This window comes from Arachis hypogaea, chromosome 19 (assembly GCF_003086295.3).
Source record: "Arachis hypogaea cultivar Tifrunner chromosome 19, arahy.Tifrunner.gnm2.J5K5, whole genome shotgun sequence".
Classification (NCBI taxonomy): Eukaryota; Viridiplantae; Streptophyta; class Magnoliopsida; order Fabales; family Fabaceae; genus Arachis; species Arachis hypogaea.
In genome coordinates this window covers 42,014,408-42,031,521 of record NC_092054.1, presented here as the reverse complement: position 1 = coordinate 42,031,521, position 17,114 = coordinate 42,014,408, and the positions used below count along the sequence as shown (strand labels likewise).

At 37.9% G+C, this 17,114-nt stretch overlaps 1 non-coding gene across 1 annotated transcript; it reads left to right on the top strand.

The window, feature by feature from the left end:
• The first annotated feature begins 8,726 nt into the window (after positions 1–8,726).
• LOC112781832 (small nucleolar RNA R71) lies at positions 8,727–8,830 on the top strand. The gene has a single exon (XR_003192584.1). It is a non-coding gene; the product is annotated as a small nucleolar RNA R71 (small nucleolar RNA).
• Positions 8,831–17,114: the final 8,284 nt, after the last annotated feature.

Genomic DNA, 17,114 nt, shown 5'->3' with positions numbered 1-17,114 from the left:
CAAAATTCCAGGGGGTTCTGGAGTATAACTAATGGATGATGAACTAAGAACCTCCTCTCAGGATGGCATCGTTCCATCAGCTCTCATGGTTGGAACTCTCTATCCATGTTGAGACTAAAGCTCCTAAAATGTCCTAGATTCCCTTCAGATTCCTCTTCTCCCACTACTCTCTTCCCTCTTGCTTCCCTTCTAAGTCTATGAAGGGTCCTCTCTGGTTCGTATATGGAGGAGTTGATGTTCTCCTCTCCTACTGTCATACAAGAACACAGCTCAAACACAAACAAGTGAAATACTCTTGGTTAATGGAAGAGTATGGTTAGCTCAATTGAGGAATTAATTCAAACAGTTAGTGAGTCAGTGAGTTAGTTGCATGAATTTAAAGGCATAAAGAAGGAAAGCATGTAACCAAGTGCAGAAATTAAAAATTCAACAAGTATCTTGAACAATTAACAAAGCAAGAGAAATTGCTCATCTAGTAGCTCCATGAAATTGTCTCAACCAATCCCCGCAACGCGCATAAACTGATGCGTAGGTTATGCTACGATTTAGGAAATTGCACGATCGGCAAAATTCCTTCCGGCAAGTGCACCGGTTATCGTCGTCAAGTAAAAACTCACAATAGAGTGAGGTCGAATCCCACAAGGATTGGTTGAGTGAGCAATTCGGATTAGAAGTGTGTTCTAGTTGAGCGGAATCAAGATTTGAGATGAGAATTGCGGAATGTAAAATTGGCGGGAAAAGTAAATGACAAGAAAATTAAATGGCTGAATCTTAAATTGCATGAATTAAAGAGCAGAATGTAAATTGCTAAATTAAAAGGGAATGGGGATGATTGCAAGAATTGAATTGCAGAATGTAAAGAGAAAGTGAAATCAGAAATGGGGAATTCATTGGGTTTAGGAGATATTGAAATCTCCGAATCAAACATGTATATCTCTTCCTCACCAATGCATTCATTGAATTTTGCTTGGCAATCTTATATGATTGGATCCCAATTCCTTGGCTCACCAATGCTCTCTAAAAACAAACAAATTCCCAATCCCTTGGTTTAAATGTTCATAAGAAGAGATGATGCTTGATCACTGATTATACCACACAATTTCATGAACCACAATTTGGTAGGATTACATGTCACAATATCCATCCAAACCCCAATCCAATCCACTGTGAGAAAGCTTCTCTAGCATGAATCCTCCATTCCTTTCCCAAGGCTCCGAAGGATTCCAAGTATGAGTAGTTTCTTTCCCAAGACAACTACTCAATGGAATTAGATCGAGAAGCTTTCTAACAAAATTCAAGAGAAAAGATTGAAGAAGAAGATAAACTATTATTGATTCATTGAATTACAATAGAGCTCCCTAACCCAATGAAAGGGGGTTTAGTGAATCATAGCTCTGAATTCAATTACAAAGAAAAGGAAAACTAGCTAAAAAATGAAAGTAAAGTTTTTAACTTAACTTCTATCCTATTTATACACTTTCTATATTGAGCTTCAGTTGTGCTTCTTGGGCTTTGAGGCCTCTCCTTGCTTTCCTTTTGCCTTGGGTTTATGATCCATAATCTTGATGAGGTTGTTGATCCAAATCCTGTAACATTTATTGAGCCAACTTAGTGATAATCAAATAATGACACATGACTCAATAAATTGAGATTTCAAACTCATCAATCCTTCAGGCCCAATCCATAAACCATGATATTCAATTGGGTTTCATACCAAAGTAAGTTTAAGTTAATATTTGTGCTCAAAGACTAACTTAAATCACAATATTTTTGGCCCAGAAACCTTTTTCAAGAGTGGCGTTTAAGTTGTAGTTTAAGCTTAAACTGCAGCTTAAACGCCAGACACTTCCAGTGAGGCCTTTTGTAGAAGCACGTTTAAGCTTCAGTTAAGGTTAAACTGAAGCTTAAACGTGGAAATGGAAGAAGGTAGCCCTGGAGAGTCATGTAGTCGAACACGTTTAAGCTTCAGTTTAAGGTTAAACTGAAGCTTAAACGTGGAGATAGGAAGGGCAGCCCTGGAGGTCGAACACGTTTAACCTCCAGTTTGAGGTCAAACTGGAGGTTAAACGTGGAAAAGGGTGGAGGCATACTGGAGGTCGAACACGTTTAACCTCCAGTTTGAGGTCAAACTGGAGGTTAAACGTGGAAGCTTGGAATGGTGGCCCTGGAGGTGTCGAACACGTTTAACCTCCAGTTTGAGGTCAAACTGGAGGTTAAACGTGGAGATGGAGAGAGCAACCCTGGAGTAGAAAAGCTATCGAACACGTTTAAGCTCCAGTTTGAGTCAAACTGGAGCTTAAACGTGGAATGGCTCCCTGGTACTCTTCCTGGTTCTGGCGTTTAACCTCCAGTTTGAGGTCAAACTGGAGGTTAAACGTGGAACTCCTCCCTGGGTGGCATACTCATTCTGGCGTTTAACCTCCAGTTTGAGGTCAAACTGGAGGTTAAATGTGGAATGCTCCTTAAGTGAGGCTTTTCATTCTGGCGTTTAACCTCCAGTTTGAGGTCAAACTGGAGGTTAAACTTCAATCCCAGCATTTCTTATCCTTCATGATTTTGGCGTTTAAGCTCCAGTTTAGGCTTAAACTGGAACTTAAACTCCACATGTGATATTCAAGCTTCCTTTATTGATTTTGTTGCTTCCTTGCTTAGCCTCTTCTTCCCTGAAATCATCCAATCAATTGCATCAAAGTCTTGCAAAATTTCATGAGAAATCTTCCATTCATAGCATTTAAGTAATATAACTAAAACTCATGGAATTTGCATCAAAATCATATTGTTTGGATGGTTCATTACTTTGTTCTTCATTTAACCATTTTTGGTTACTTTAAGCTCAAGAAAATGCATAAAACAACTAAAACTAACAGAAAAATGCTAGTGAAACTAGCCTATGATGCCTTGGCATCACAACACCAAACTTAATACTTGCTTGTCCCTAAGCAAGTCCTGAGTTATTTGAGAAGAAAGTATGAAACAGAAAGCAATTACATTGGCTATATTAGCAAGCATTTGAAGTTCATCAGAAGGGTTTTATGCAGAAAGTTGCAGCATCACTTTTTCATACTTATCAGGTAGGATTATCACTTTTCATTGCATCCATCAAACATTGCTATGGCCTCTTGTTATTCTTATGTCTTTGGCACTTTTCTTTCTTTGTTTTTCTTTTCTTTTTCTTAGAGCTTCTTTTGCTCCTTGTTTGCTTAGTGTCATGTGTTGCACAAGCCTTTGGCATTTTCTTGTTCTTATTAGTGCACTACACATATCCACTTTAGGCATTTTAGTTCACATTTCTTCTTGAGACATTGGTGCCCAGCACTTCTTTGTGTGACTAAATGTTTTGTATTTAGGTTGCTCTTGATAATGGACTTTTGGTTGATAATCCCGGGTTAGTTAACCCAAGTTACCAAGTGTTGAAACACTCCTCAGAACCTATTCATCCAAGCATATCCTTAATACATAAACACCACAGGCATTTGTCTCAGAAGTTCAAACCATTGGTACCTAGCTTATTTTCTAAATTTTTTTTTGCTTTTTGGTTGCCTTTTTCCGTGGCTTTTTCTTTTTCTTTTTCTTTCTTTTTCATGGCCAAAACATTTATTCATCAAGATCCATAGACAATGTTCACTTTCTACATAAAAAATGATAATTCTACACTCTAATTTTAGTGATCTGACTAAACAATCAAGCATGCATACCACCACTTAATTCTACTTGATTTGTCACTAATTTAGCCAAGTTACTTTTGTTCAAACTTTTCTTTTATTTTATAGAAACAGAACAAGCATGGCACGCACTTGTTTAAGAAGGTGAAGTTATATCCAAACATCCAGGCATTCACTTTATTCAAAGCACTTAACAAACACACATACTAAAAAAAACGACTCATAAAAAAAAGACTCCACATAACACTTAAATGACTTATGATGAAAACACGTTCATAAAGACAATTCACCAATTATCATTTGATTATTAAGGAACGAGACCACCTCTTATTTATTGCTTGGTTCTTCTTAATTCTTGGGATCCTGCTTCTTCTTGCTTCCTGCCTCTTTTTGACCACTTGTGCCTCCCTTGTCTTTTCTTATGAGCTTTTTCCAGAATCCAGCCTTTTTCATCGTTTCTTCCACTCCTTTTTCAAGGATCATTGCCTTGTTTATTTCTCCTTCTTTCCTCCCTTTGAAATACTCATCATAAGCTGGGAATGCTGGGTCCATCTTGTGTAGATGTTCCCCTATGTAGTTAAGCTTGATTTGCGAACTGATGTTGTAATCAGCTTGGACTGAGTATCTTGCATTCTGTAAAGTGGTGGCTTCCTTGATTGCCAAGACATTGGCATCTTGGTGTTGGCATATGTGGCTGAAGGATTCCTGTAAGTGTAAATTTTGTTCCCTTTGCAGATCGAAGAATCTTGATTCAAAGTTCCTTTGCATATCCATCATTTTTAGATGAAAGTCCTCTTGTCTCTCCTGAGACCTCATGTATTGTTGAGACATTCCTTCCATGATTTCCTGCATTCTGCTCATATCCATGGGTCTCTGGGAATTCGTTGTCTTCTTTCAGGAGTTGCTTGCTCTTCTTGCTCTTCTTCTCTATCTTCTCCTTCCTGTCTTTCTTGTTCTGCTTCTTGCTCGGCTTCCACTTGTTGCCCTTCTTCATTTCTTCTTCTTGTATGTCTTGGAGGAGTTGGGCCAAGAGTCATTCTGTGCGCAGTTATGGCCAGTCCAGGATATAGCCAATTAGGTCTTTCATCCTCAAGTGGTACTTGGGCATCGATGCATAGTCTAATGATAGTGCTAGGGAAGTGGAGCCAGGATTCAGGGTCACTTTTCTCACTGAACTCTTGTATCTGTTCAGCAATGAGTTTATGAACTTTGATCTCTCCTCCAACCATAATGCAATGTAGCAAGATGGCTCTTTTAGGGACTATTTCTGAAGAGTTTGCAGTGGGTAGGATGGATCTCCTAACTATTGCATACCACCCTTTAGCTTCAGGTGTTAGGTCTCCCCTTCTCAAGACTCTTGGAGCCCCTCTTGTTTTTCTCACCCATTCAACTCTGATGGCACAAAGGTCTTCAGCAATAGTTGTATAGTCAGGTTCTCCTATCATCCTTTCTTCATAACTTGCTTGGCTGAAATGTATGTTTTTCAGGCCAAGAGTTTTCATGATTGCTTTGGGACTGAAGTCAACTTCCACCCCTCTCACATAGCTTTTGTATGTGGGGTTCTTGGTTTGATCCTCCCTTACTGCATTTGCATAAAACTCTTTCACCAAGTTGATGTTGATTCTAGTGATTGGCTTAGTTAGGAGCTCCCACTTCCTCTTTTTGATCTTTTCCCAAACACCTGGGAACTCATCCTTTTCAAGGTCAAAGGGAACCTCAGCTAGTACCGTTTTAGGTCTCATCCATTCGGCTTGAATCTCATGGAACACTGATCTGTATCTCCATGCATCGAATTCCCTGTTTTCCTCCATTGGCTGCTTGTCTTTTCTTCTTTTGTGGCTAGATGAAGCTGCCATTGGTTTTTTTTTAGTTTTGGTAAGTGACAAGCTAAAGTTGACAAGGTGAAGCAAGAAGTGTTGTTGGAGGTGTGGTGAGGTTGTTTTCGGCAAGAGATAGTTATGCTATGATGAAGGAAAATGTGTATGAAGGAGAATTGGTGGTGTGGGACTCGTTCCCCAAGTGGTTCTTTATAGTGCCCATGAGTGAAAAATGAACGGCTAGGGTGGTTTGTGAAGGGTGGCTTGATGGTAAATATATGAATTGTAGATAAGGACGATTGGCTTTTCATTTTCTTGGAAGTATTCTGGATGCATTAGGTTGTACATGTAGCTTTCTTTTCTTGCAGAACTTCCTTTTCCCATGTGTTAGTTTCAAAGATTTGTGAATTTTCTTTTTGACCAAGCACGTACCTCCCTTTGTCTTTTTCCTCCATTTTTGTCTTTTCTTTTGTACCTGCACAAACAAACAAATTTGCTATCATTTTTCGGTCCATGTGAATTATGAATAATATTTGCACATGTAAATCAATGCTTGTCTTTATGAGCTTATAGCCGTGACTTCTACATGTATGCACACTTATTATTTGGACACCAAACTTAGTGTTTGGTTAAGTCTCCTGATGACATGAAATCCATATTGGTTGTCCTTAATGAGTGTGCATAATTCTAATAAATCATAGTCACCTTGGCTCTTTGATTCTAAACAAAGTGACTACCCTAAGTAATTGAAACCAAAGTATTAAAACATGTGAATGGTATACTTGTCATGAATTTTGAAATCCAGAGGAACTTCTTGCTTTTCATAAACTGTGTTCAAAAAGAACACCAAACTTAATGTTTGGTTGTGCACCTTGAATGAAAGATGGAATTCAATTCGAGTAAGATTTGGGATTGCCATCAGGCACACCAAACTTAGAGACCCATTGTAATTTACATGCAAGGTTTAGTGCACTTAATCAATAGTTGTCCTGAGGATTCAAGTTCATGCATAAGAAACCATGCTTTATTAGATGTAAAGCAAAGCACTAAAGATTAAGGATACTAAAAACATGGGTTGCCTCCCATGAAGCGCTTCTTTAACGTCACTAGCTTGACGGTTGTCCCTTGTTAGGGTGGATTGTAGTGCTTGACGTCCTCTCCTCTCACTATGAAAACGTCCCCACTTGATTCATTCATGACCTCTAAATGTTCCATAGAAAGAACTTTCCTGATTGTGAACACTTGAGGGAGCTGGGAAGGAATGGTTTTGAGGCCAGGTGGGATTGGCAGATAATGACTTGATATCACGTTATCTCCCGGAGAAAAACCTTCAGTGGGAATTTTCTTGTTTCTCCATCCTCTTGGCAATCTCCCTATCACTCTTCCCTTTCTCTTGAGGATTTCTTCATTGACCTTTATGTCAGGAGGATCCTTCTGATCTGTTTCCACTGATTCTTGTGGCTCTAACTCTTGCAACTCTTGTTTGCCTTCCAATGACTGTTTTAGAGTCTCAGCTGCTGGATTACTTTCCTCCAAACACGGATGGCTACTATCATCTTTAGGCTTTTCAGGTTCTGGTTCAGGCTCAGATGCAGGTTTGAAGACTTTGAAAATGAGCTGTTCATCATGTATTCTCAGAATTAGCTCTCCTTGTTCTACATCTATGAGCGCTCTAGTAGTGGCTAGAAATGGTCTGCCCAGAATGATAGGGTGTAAGTAGCTTTCCTCCATGTCCACAATGACAAAGTCTGTGGGGAAATAATAATCCCCCACTTTCACCAGCACATTTTCAACTATCCCTTCAGCTTGCTTCTGAGTTTTGTCAGCCAGTTGTATGATTACATCAGTGGATCTCACCTCATTCAGTTGTAGCCTCTTCATAAGAGTTAGAGGCATCACATTTATGCTAGCTCCTAGATCACAGAATCCTCTGTCAATTTTTGTTTCCCCTATGATGCAAGGGATATGAAAACTTCCTGGGTCCGTTTTCTTAGAGAGTGTGTCCTTCTTGATGAGAGCACTGCATTCTTTGTTCATTGTTACTGTTTGTCCTCCCTTCAAAACTCTTTTTTTGCTTAACAATTCCTTTAAATACTTGATGTGTGTGGGCATTTGATGAAGAATCTCAAGAAAGGGAATATTGACATGAAGAGAGTTAAATGTCTCTAGAAACCTTGAGTAGGTTTTCCTTTTTTCACCTCCTCCTAACCTCTCAGGAAATGGTGCTTTTGGTTGGTATATTTCCATCATGCCTTTTTGCAGTTCCTTGGCTTGCTCAGTTCCACCTTCTTGCTTAACTTCTTCCACACCTTCCTTCAAGATTTCTGGTTCCTGCTCTGAGGGCCTGATTCCTTCTTCTTCTGAGACTTCCTTCATTATGGTGATGGCTTTGCATTCTTCCCATCTTACTCTCTTTTGTTCCCCTTTAGGATTCTTTTCTGTGTCACTAGGGAACACTGCAGTTGATTTGGGTGCCTGTTGAGATAGCTCTCCTACTTGAGATTCCATCCTTTTGAGTTTTTCACCATGGTTTCTTAAGGTAGTTCTCACATCATCCCTGAAGCTCTTCAATTCAACTATGTCTTGACTCATGGTTGCCATCATTCCTTCTATCCGGTTTAATTGATCTTGAAATTGTTGGTTCGGATTAGGTTGGGTATGTTGATTATTTTGGCCATGATATGGTGGTTGGGAGTAGGTGCTTTGTGTGGCTTGGTATGATCTTTGGTTGGAGTTTTGGTATGTGGAATTGTTATGTTGATTGTGGTTGTAAGGTTTGTGGTTTTGTGGTTGGGTTTGTTGGTTTCCCCACCCAAAGTTTGGGTGGTTTCTCCAGCCTGGGTTGTAAGTGTTGGAATGTGGATCATATGATTGCCTTTGTTGGTTTCCCACATAGTTAACCTCATCCCAATCACCTCCTTCAATGCCTACTTCCTCTTGATCTTGTGTGTGTATTGCAGCCACTTGCTTTGTTTCTAATTGCCTGGTAAGCTCTGCTAGTTGCTTGGCAAACACCTTGTTTTGGGCTAGAATTGTATCAACATGGTTCAGCTCCATGACTCCCTTAGTGTTGTGCCTTTCTGATGCATAGTAGTACTCATTCTCAGCCACTGTCTCGATCACTTCAATGGCTTCTTCCACAGTCTTTTTCCTGTTCAATGAACCTCCTGATGAATGGTCTACAGCCTTCCTTGATTCATAAGAGAGCCCATCATAGAAGATGTGCAGTTGCACCCAATCATGGAACATGTTTGGTGGGCATTTCCTTGTCAAGTCCTTGAATCTCTCCCATGCCTCGTAGAGAGTTTCACCATCTTGTTGTCTAAAAGTCTGAACCTCAGATCGAAGCCTATTGACCTTTTGTGGAGGGTAGAAACGTGCCAGAAACTTGCTTTCCACCTCATCCCATGTTGTTAGACTCCCCCTTGGGAATGATTCCAGCCACTTAGCTGCTTTGTCCCTAAGTGAAAATGGGAACAAAAGCAGTTTATAGGCATCTTCCTGGACTCCATTGGACTTCACAGTGTCACAAATCCTCAGGAATTTTGTGAGATGTTGGTTTGGGTCTTCATTAGCACTTCCTCCAAAGGAACAATGATTTTCCACAAGTGATATTAGCTGTGGCTTGAGCTCAAAATTGTTGGCCTGAATGGGTGGTTTCTGGATGCTACTACCACAATTCCCAGAGGTTGGGTTTATGTATGAACTAAGAACCCTCCTCTCAGGGATGGCATCGTTTCCATCAGCTCTCTCATGGTTGTGAACTTCTCTATCCATGTTGAGATCTAAAGCTTCCTCAAAATTGTCCTCAGATTCTCCTTCAGATTCCTCTTCTCCCACTACTCTCTTCCCTCTTGCTTCCCTTCTAAGTCTATGAAGGGTCCTCTCTGGTTCGGTATATGGAGGAGTTGATGTCTCTCCTCTCCTACCTGTCATACAAGAACACAGCTCAAACACAAACAAGTGAAATACTCTTGGTTAATGGAAGAGTATGGTTAGCTCAATTGAGGAATTAATTCAAACAGTTAGTGAGTCAGTGAGTTAGTTGCATGAATTTAAAGGCATAAAGAAGGAAAGCATGTAACCAAGTGCAGAAATTAAAAATTCAACAAGTATCTTGAACAGAATTAACAAAGCAAGAGAAAATTGCTCAATCTAGTTAGCTTCCAATTTGAGAATTGTCAATCGAAAACCAATCCCTGGCAACGGCGCCATAAACTTGATGCGCATAAAAGTGTTATGCTACGATTTAGGAAATTGCACGATCGGCAAAATTCCTTCCGGCAAGTGCACCGGTTATCGTCGTCAAGTAAAAACTCACAATAGAGTGAGGTCGAATCCCACAAGGATTGGTTGAGTGAGCAATTCGGATTAGAAGTGTGTTCTAGTTGAGCGGAATCAAGATTTGAGATGAGAATTGCGGAATGTAAAATTGGCGGGAAAAGTAAATGACAAGAAAATTAAATGGCTGAATCTTAAATTGCATGAATTAAAGAGCAGAATGTAAATTGCTAAAATTAAAAGGGAATGGGGATGATTGCAAGAATTGAATTGCAGAATGTAAAGAGAAAGTAGAAATCAGAAATGGGGAATTCATTGGGTTTAGGAGATATTGAAATCTCCGAATCAAAACATGTATATCTCTTCCTCAACCAATGCATTCATTGAATTTTGCTTGGCAATCTTATATGATTGGATCCCAATTCCTTGGCTCACCAATGCTCTCTAAAAACAAACAAATTCCCAATCCCTTGGTTTAAATGTTCATAAGAAGAGATGATGCTTGATCACTGATTATACCACACAATTTCATGAACCACAATTTGGTAGGATTACATGTCACAATATCCATCCAAACCCCAATCCAATCCACTGTGAGAAAGCTTCTCTAGCATGAATCCTCCATTCCTTTCCCAAGGCTCCGAAGGATTCCAAGTATGAGTAGTTTCTTTCCCAAGACAACTACTCAATGGAATTAGATCGAGAAGCTTTCTAACAAAATTCAAGAGAAAAGATTGAAGAAGAAGATAAACTATTATTGATTCATTGAATTACAATAGAGCTCCCTAACCCAATGAAAGGGGGTTTAGTGAATCATAGCTCTGAATTCAATTACAAAGAAAAGGAAAACTAGCTAAAAAATAATGAAAGTAAAGTTTTTTTTTTAACTTAACTTCTATCCTATTTATACACTTTCTATATTGAGCTTCAGTTGTGCTTCTTGGGCTTTGAGGCCTCTCCTTGCTTTCCTTTTGCCTTGGGTTTATGATCCATAATCTTGATGAGGTTGTTGATCCAAATCCTGTAACATTTATTGAGCCAACTTAGTGATAATCAAATAATGACACATGACTCAATAAATTGAGATTTCAAACTCATCAATCCTTCAGGCCCAATCCCATAAACCATGATATTCAATTGGGTTTCATACCAAAGTAAGTTTAAGTTAATATTTGTGCTCAAAGACTAACTTAAATCACAATATTTTTGGCCCAGAAACCTTTTTCAAGAGTGGCGTTTAAGTTGTAGTTTAAGCTTAAACTGCAGCTTAAACGCCAGACACTTCCAGTGAGGCCTTTTGTAGAAGCACGTTTAAGCTTCAGTTAAGGTTAAACTGAAGCTTAAACGTGGAAATGGAAGAAGGTAGCCCTGGAGAGTCATGTAGTCGAACACGTTTAAGCTTCAGTTTAAGGTTAAACTGAAGCTTAAACGTGGAGATAGGAAGGGCAGCCCTGGAGGTCGAACACGTTTAACCTCCAGTTTGAGGTCAAACTGGAGGTTAAACGTGGAAAAGGGTGGAGGCATACTGGAGGTCGAACACGTTTAACCTCCAGTTTGAGGTCAAACTGGAGGTTAAACGTGGAAGCTTGGAATGGTGGCCCTGGAGGTGTCGAACACGTTTAACCTCCAGTTTGAGGTCAAACTGGAGGTTAAACGTGGAGATGGAGAGAGCAACCCTGGAGTAGAAAAGCTATCGAACACGTTTAAGCTCCAGTTTGAGTCAAACTGGAGCTTAAACGTGGAATGGCTCCCTGGTACTCTTCCTGGTTCTGGCGTTTAACCTCCAGTTTGAGGTCAAACTGGAGGTTAAACGTGGAACTCCTCCCTGGGTGGCATACTCATTCTGGCGTTTAACCTCCAGTTTGAGGTCAAACTGGAGGTTAAACGTGGAATGCTCCTTAAGTGAGGCTTTTCATTCTGGCGTTTAACCTCCAGTTTGAGGTCAAACTGGAGGTTAAACTTCAATCCCAGCATTTCTTATCCTTCATGATTTTGGCGTTTAAGCTCCAGTTTAGGCTTAAACTGGAACTTAAACTCCACATGTGATATTCAAGCTTCCTTTATTGATTTTGTTGCTTCCTTGCTTAGCCTCTTCTTCCCTGAAATCATCCAATCAATTGCATCAAAGTCTTGCAAAATTTCATGAGAAATCTTCAATTCATAGCATTTAAGTAATATAACTAAAACTCATGGAATTTGCATCAAAATCATATTGTTTGGATGGTTCATTACTTTGTTCTTCATTTAACCATTTTTGGTTACTTTAAGCTCAAGAAAATGCATAAAACAACTAAAACTAACAGAAAAATGCTAGTGAAACTAGCCTATGATGCCTTGGCATCATTAACCAAGTTAACGTGGGAGTTAACGTGGTACTTTGCACCATAGGCCAACGTTAGTGACAATGTTGAGTGTCACTAACGTTGGCTTCTCTTCCCCCCTTAACGTTAGAGGCCACGTTAACTAGGTTAACGTGGCTTCTAACGTGGCCACTTATGAGTAATTGCCAACGTTAGTGACAATGTTAAGTGTCACTAACGTTGGCTCAACTTCTCTTCTCCACGTTAGAGTTCACGTTAACTTAGTTAACGTGACTCTCTAACGTGGGCATTGATGGCTTTTTGAGAGTGTTATTGGCAATCACTTTTCTCATTAACCTTGCAAGTTACCTCCCCTTTTCTTGCTTCCTTTTGGTCCTGAAATCAAGCAATAAAGTGCATCAAAGCTCTAGTCCAAGTCATGAGTAATGCAACATAATATTTGTCACTAAACTTATGCAAAATCCTCATGAAATTATGTAAAATGCACAATGTATGCTTGAATCAAGGCATAAGTGAATATCTATCCAAAACTAGCTTATTTCCTAAAGAAATGCATGAAACTAACCTAAAACCAGTAAAGAAAAGGTCAGTGAAACTGGCCAAGATGCCCTGGCATCACTCACCTTTGTCACTAACGTTGAAGATGGCTATCAATACCACGTTAGAAGTCACGTTAACCTAGTTAACGTGAACTCTAACGTGGGAAGAAGGGGAGTTTTGAAGCGTTAGTGACAAAGGTAAGTGTCACTAACACTCTCAAAGATTTGGCAAGCCTACGTTAAAGGCTACATTAACTATACTAACGTTGACTCTAACGTAGGGAGAAAGGGGGGCTCTCAACGTTATTGAAAAAGGTAAACCCCAATAACGTGTGCGAAGGACCAAGAGGCAACGTTAGTGGTCACGTTGGTGCCACTAACGTTGAAGTTAACGTGGACTATTCTTGGGTTAGGAACGTTAGTGAAAAAGGTGATTGTCACTAACGTTCTCGAACCCACACTTTCACTTAACGTTAATGCCACTAACGTCCTAAGCTAAAGTCTATGCCTACTTCACACTCTCTCTCTGCAAGTAAAGCTAAGCCCACTGAAGATGGTAACTGCTTCAACTCAAGATCCAAAGGCCCATATCCAAGACTTGAAGAAGCAACTAGAAGATCAGAAGAACAGTATAAATAGGGAGAACTTTGAACTAGAAGAGAGCTTTTTGGGGCATTATTAGAATTATTCTCTGTATTTTTACTTTCTCTGCAACTTCTAGTTTAACTTTTCAGAATGTATTCTCCATCTTTGTTTTCCATTCCCAGAGCTATGAACAACTAAACCCCTTTCATTGGGTTAGGGATCTCTGTTGTAATTTGATGGATCAATAATAGTTTTCATTATTCTTCTTCTTTCTTTTCTCTTGATTTTATTAGAAAGCTTTCAATCTTCATCCAATTGAGTAGTTATATTGGGAAAGAAGCTATTCATACTTGGATCTCTTCGGAACCTTGGAAGAGGAATGAAGAGATAATGCTAGAAATACTTTCTCATGTTGGACCAAATTGGGGTTTGGATGGATATAGTGACATATAATCTTACCAACACTTTGATTTGGAAATACATGTGGTATAATCAGTGACCATACCTCATCTCTTCTCATGAGCAATTGGACCAAAGAATTGGCTATTGATCAAGATTTGAGAGATTGAATTACCAAGGAATTGGAATTCAATCACTTAAGATTGCCAAGGAGATCAATGAATGCATTGATTGAGGAAGAGATGAAAATGAACTTGATCCGGAGGATGCAACATCTCCTAAGCCCAATGAACTCCCCATTCCTGATCTTACCCATTCTTTTTAATTTCTGCCAATTACTTCTATGATCATCTTCCCCATTCCCATTTAAGATTCTGTAATTTATTTTCTGTCATCTATTTTCAGCTCTTTATTTCCAGCATTTACATTTTCTGTTATTTACTTTCCCACCATTTAATTTCCTGCAACTCTCAAACTAAATTCTGCTTAGCTCAACTAGAACATTCCTCCAATTAAAGTTGCTTGACCAATCAATCCCTGTGGGATTTGACCTCACTCTATTGTGAGTTTTTACTTGACGACAATTCGGTATACTTGCCGAGGGAGATTTGTTAAGAGACAAGTTTCCGTGCATCAGGTATTCCGAGTAGGATCTGGAAAGGGATGACTGTGATGAGCTTCAAACTTGCGAATTTTGGGCCCAGTGACAGTGTGCAAAAGGACAAGGGTCCTATTCCGACGCTAGTGGAATCCGACAGATGATTAGCCGTGCGGTAGCTGTACTTGGTATTTTTCATCCGCGATGAGAAATCCGACAGTTGATTAGCCATATAGAGATCGTACCTGGTATTTTTCATCCGAGAGGATCATACAGCTTGCCATGGAAGGGAGCACACTTGGTTGGAAGAATTAAATGGGAAAGCAGAGGTTCAGAGGCAACAAAGCATCTCCAAACGCTTATCTAAAATTCCCACCAATGAATTACATAAGTATCTTTATCTTATTTTATGTTTTATTTATCTTTTAATTATCAAAACCTCACAACCATTTGAATCCGCCTGACTAAGATTCACAAGATGACAATAACTTGCTTCAAGCCGACAATCTCCGTGGGATCAACCCAATGCACTTGCTGGTTAGTTGTGCGGAGTTGTGAAAAGTGTGATTCACAATTTCGTGCACCAAGTTTTTGGTGCCGTTGCCGGGGATTGTTCGAGTTTGGACAACTGACGGTTCATCTTGTTGCTTAGATTAGGTAATTTTATTTTATGTTTAAGCTTTTTAATTTTATTTTCGAAAAAAAAACAAAAAATTTTTAGTTTTCGAAAAATACAAAAAAAAAAGTTTTCAAAAATTTTTTTTCTTCAAAATTTTTAAGAATGAATTCTAGAGTTTCTTGAGATATGTTGAAGCCTGGCTGGCTGTGAAGCCATGTCTAATCTTTTGGACCGAGGTTTCCACTTTCCATTGTAGAAAGGACATGTCTGTATTTGTATGCTAAAGCTTGGCTGGCCATTTGGCCATGTCTAATTCTTTTGGACCGGAGGTTTAGACTAACATTGCACGAATCCTGGAATTCTTATTAAAAATTTTGAATTTCTTTATTTTCTTTTTCCAAATTAATTTCGAAAAATATACAAAAAAATTAATAAAATCATAAAACCAAAAAAATTTTGTGTTTCTTGTTTGAGTCTTTTGTCAAATTTTAAGTTTGGTGTCAACTGCATGTTTTTACTTTTTCTTGAATTTTTAAAAATGTATGCATTGTGTTCTTCTTTGATCTTCAAGTTGTTCTTGATGATATTCCTTGTTTGATCTTTAAATTTTCTTGTTTTGTGTCTTTTCTTATTTTTCTTGTTCATTTTTGAATTCATAGTATCTCAACATTAAAAATTTTTAAGTTTGGTGTTTTGCATGTCTTTCTTTTCTTAAAAATCTTCAAAAATATGTTCTTGATGTTCATCATGATCTTCAAAGAGTTTTTGGTATTCATCTTGACATTCAAAGTGTTCTTGCATGCATTATTTGTTTTGATCTTAAATTCTTGTGTCTTGTGTCATTTTGTTGTTTTTCTCTTTCTTCATTAATTCAAAAAAATCAAAAATAATATCTTTCCCTTACTTCACTCATAAATTTCAAAATTTTGGGTTGACTTAGTAAAAAATTTTCAAAATTTGGTTGTTTCTGATTAGTCAAGTCAAAATTTCAATTTAAAAATTCCATCTTTTCAAATCTTTTTCAAAAATCAAATCGTTTTCATTTTTCTTTCATGTTTTCGAAAATCTTAAAATTAATTTCCAAAATCTTTTTCTTATTTTTATTTCATATTTTCGAAATTATTGCTAACATTTAATGTTTTGATTCAAAAATTTCAAGTTTGTTACTTTCCTGTTAAGAAAAGTTCAATCTTTAAATTCTAGAATCATATCTTTTAGTTTCTTATTAGTTAAGTCATCAACTTTAATTTTCAAAATCAAATCTTTTTGAATTTCTTTTTCAAATCTTTTTCAAAATAAATTTCAATCATATCTTTTTCAAAATTTAATTTCAAAATCTTTTTCTAACTTCTTATCTTTTTTAAAATTTATTTTCAAATCTTTTTCAATTAACTACTTGACTTTTTGTTTGATTTTAAAAGTTTACTACTTCTTATCTTTTTCAAACCACCTAATTACTTTTCTCTCTCTAATATTCGAAAATCACTAACCACTTTTTCAAAATTCTTTTTAATTAACTAATTGTTTTGAATTCTAATTTTATTTTATTTCTTTTAATAAATTCGAATTCTAACTAATAATTAAAATAAAAACAAAAATTTTTTCTTTTCTTTTAAATTAATATTCTAATACACTCTCTCTCTCATCTCTTTCTATTTATTTATTTAATTACTAACACTTCTCTTCTTCTTAAAATTCAAACCATCTCCCTCTCTCTGTGTTCGAATTCTCTTTACTCTCTCTCTACCTCATTCTTCTATTCTTCTCTTCTTCTACTCATATAAAGGAATCTTTATACTGTGACATAGATGATTCTTCTTCTTTTCTGTTCTCTTCTTTTTCATATGAGCAGGAACAAGGATAAGAACATTCTTGTTGAAGCTGATCCTGAACCTGAAAGGACTCTGAAGAGGAAGCTAAGAGAAGCTAAAGCACAAAACTCTGGAGAGGACCTAACAGAAATTTTTGAAAAAGAAGAAGACATGGCATCCAAAAATAATAACAATGGCAGCCGAAAAAGAAGAAGAAGGTGCTTGGTGACTTTACTGCACCAACTTCAGACTTCTATGGAAGAAGCATCTCAATTCCTGCAATTGGAGCAAACAACTTTGAGCTTAAGCCTCAATTAGTTTCTCTAATGCAGCAGAATTGCAAGTTTCATGGACTTCCATTGGAAGACCCTCACCAGTTCTTAGCTGAATTCTTGCAAATCGGTGACACTGTTAAGACCAATGGGGTTAATCCCGAGGTCTACAGACTTATGATTTTCCTTTTTCCTATAAGAGACAGAAAT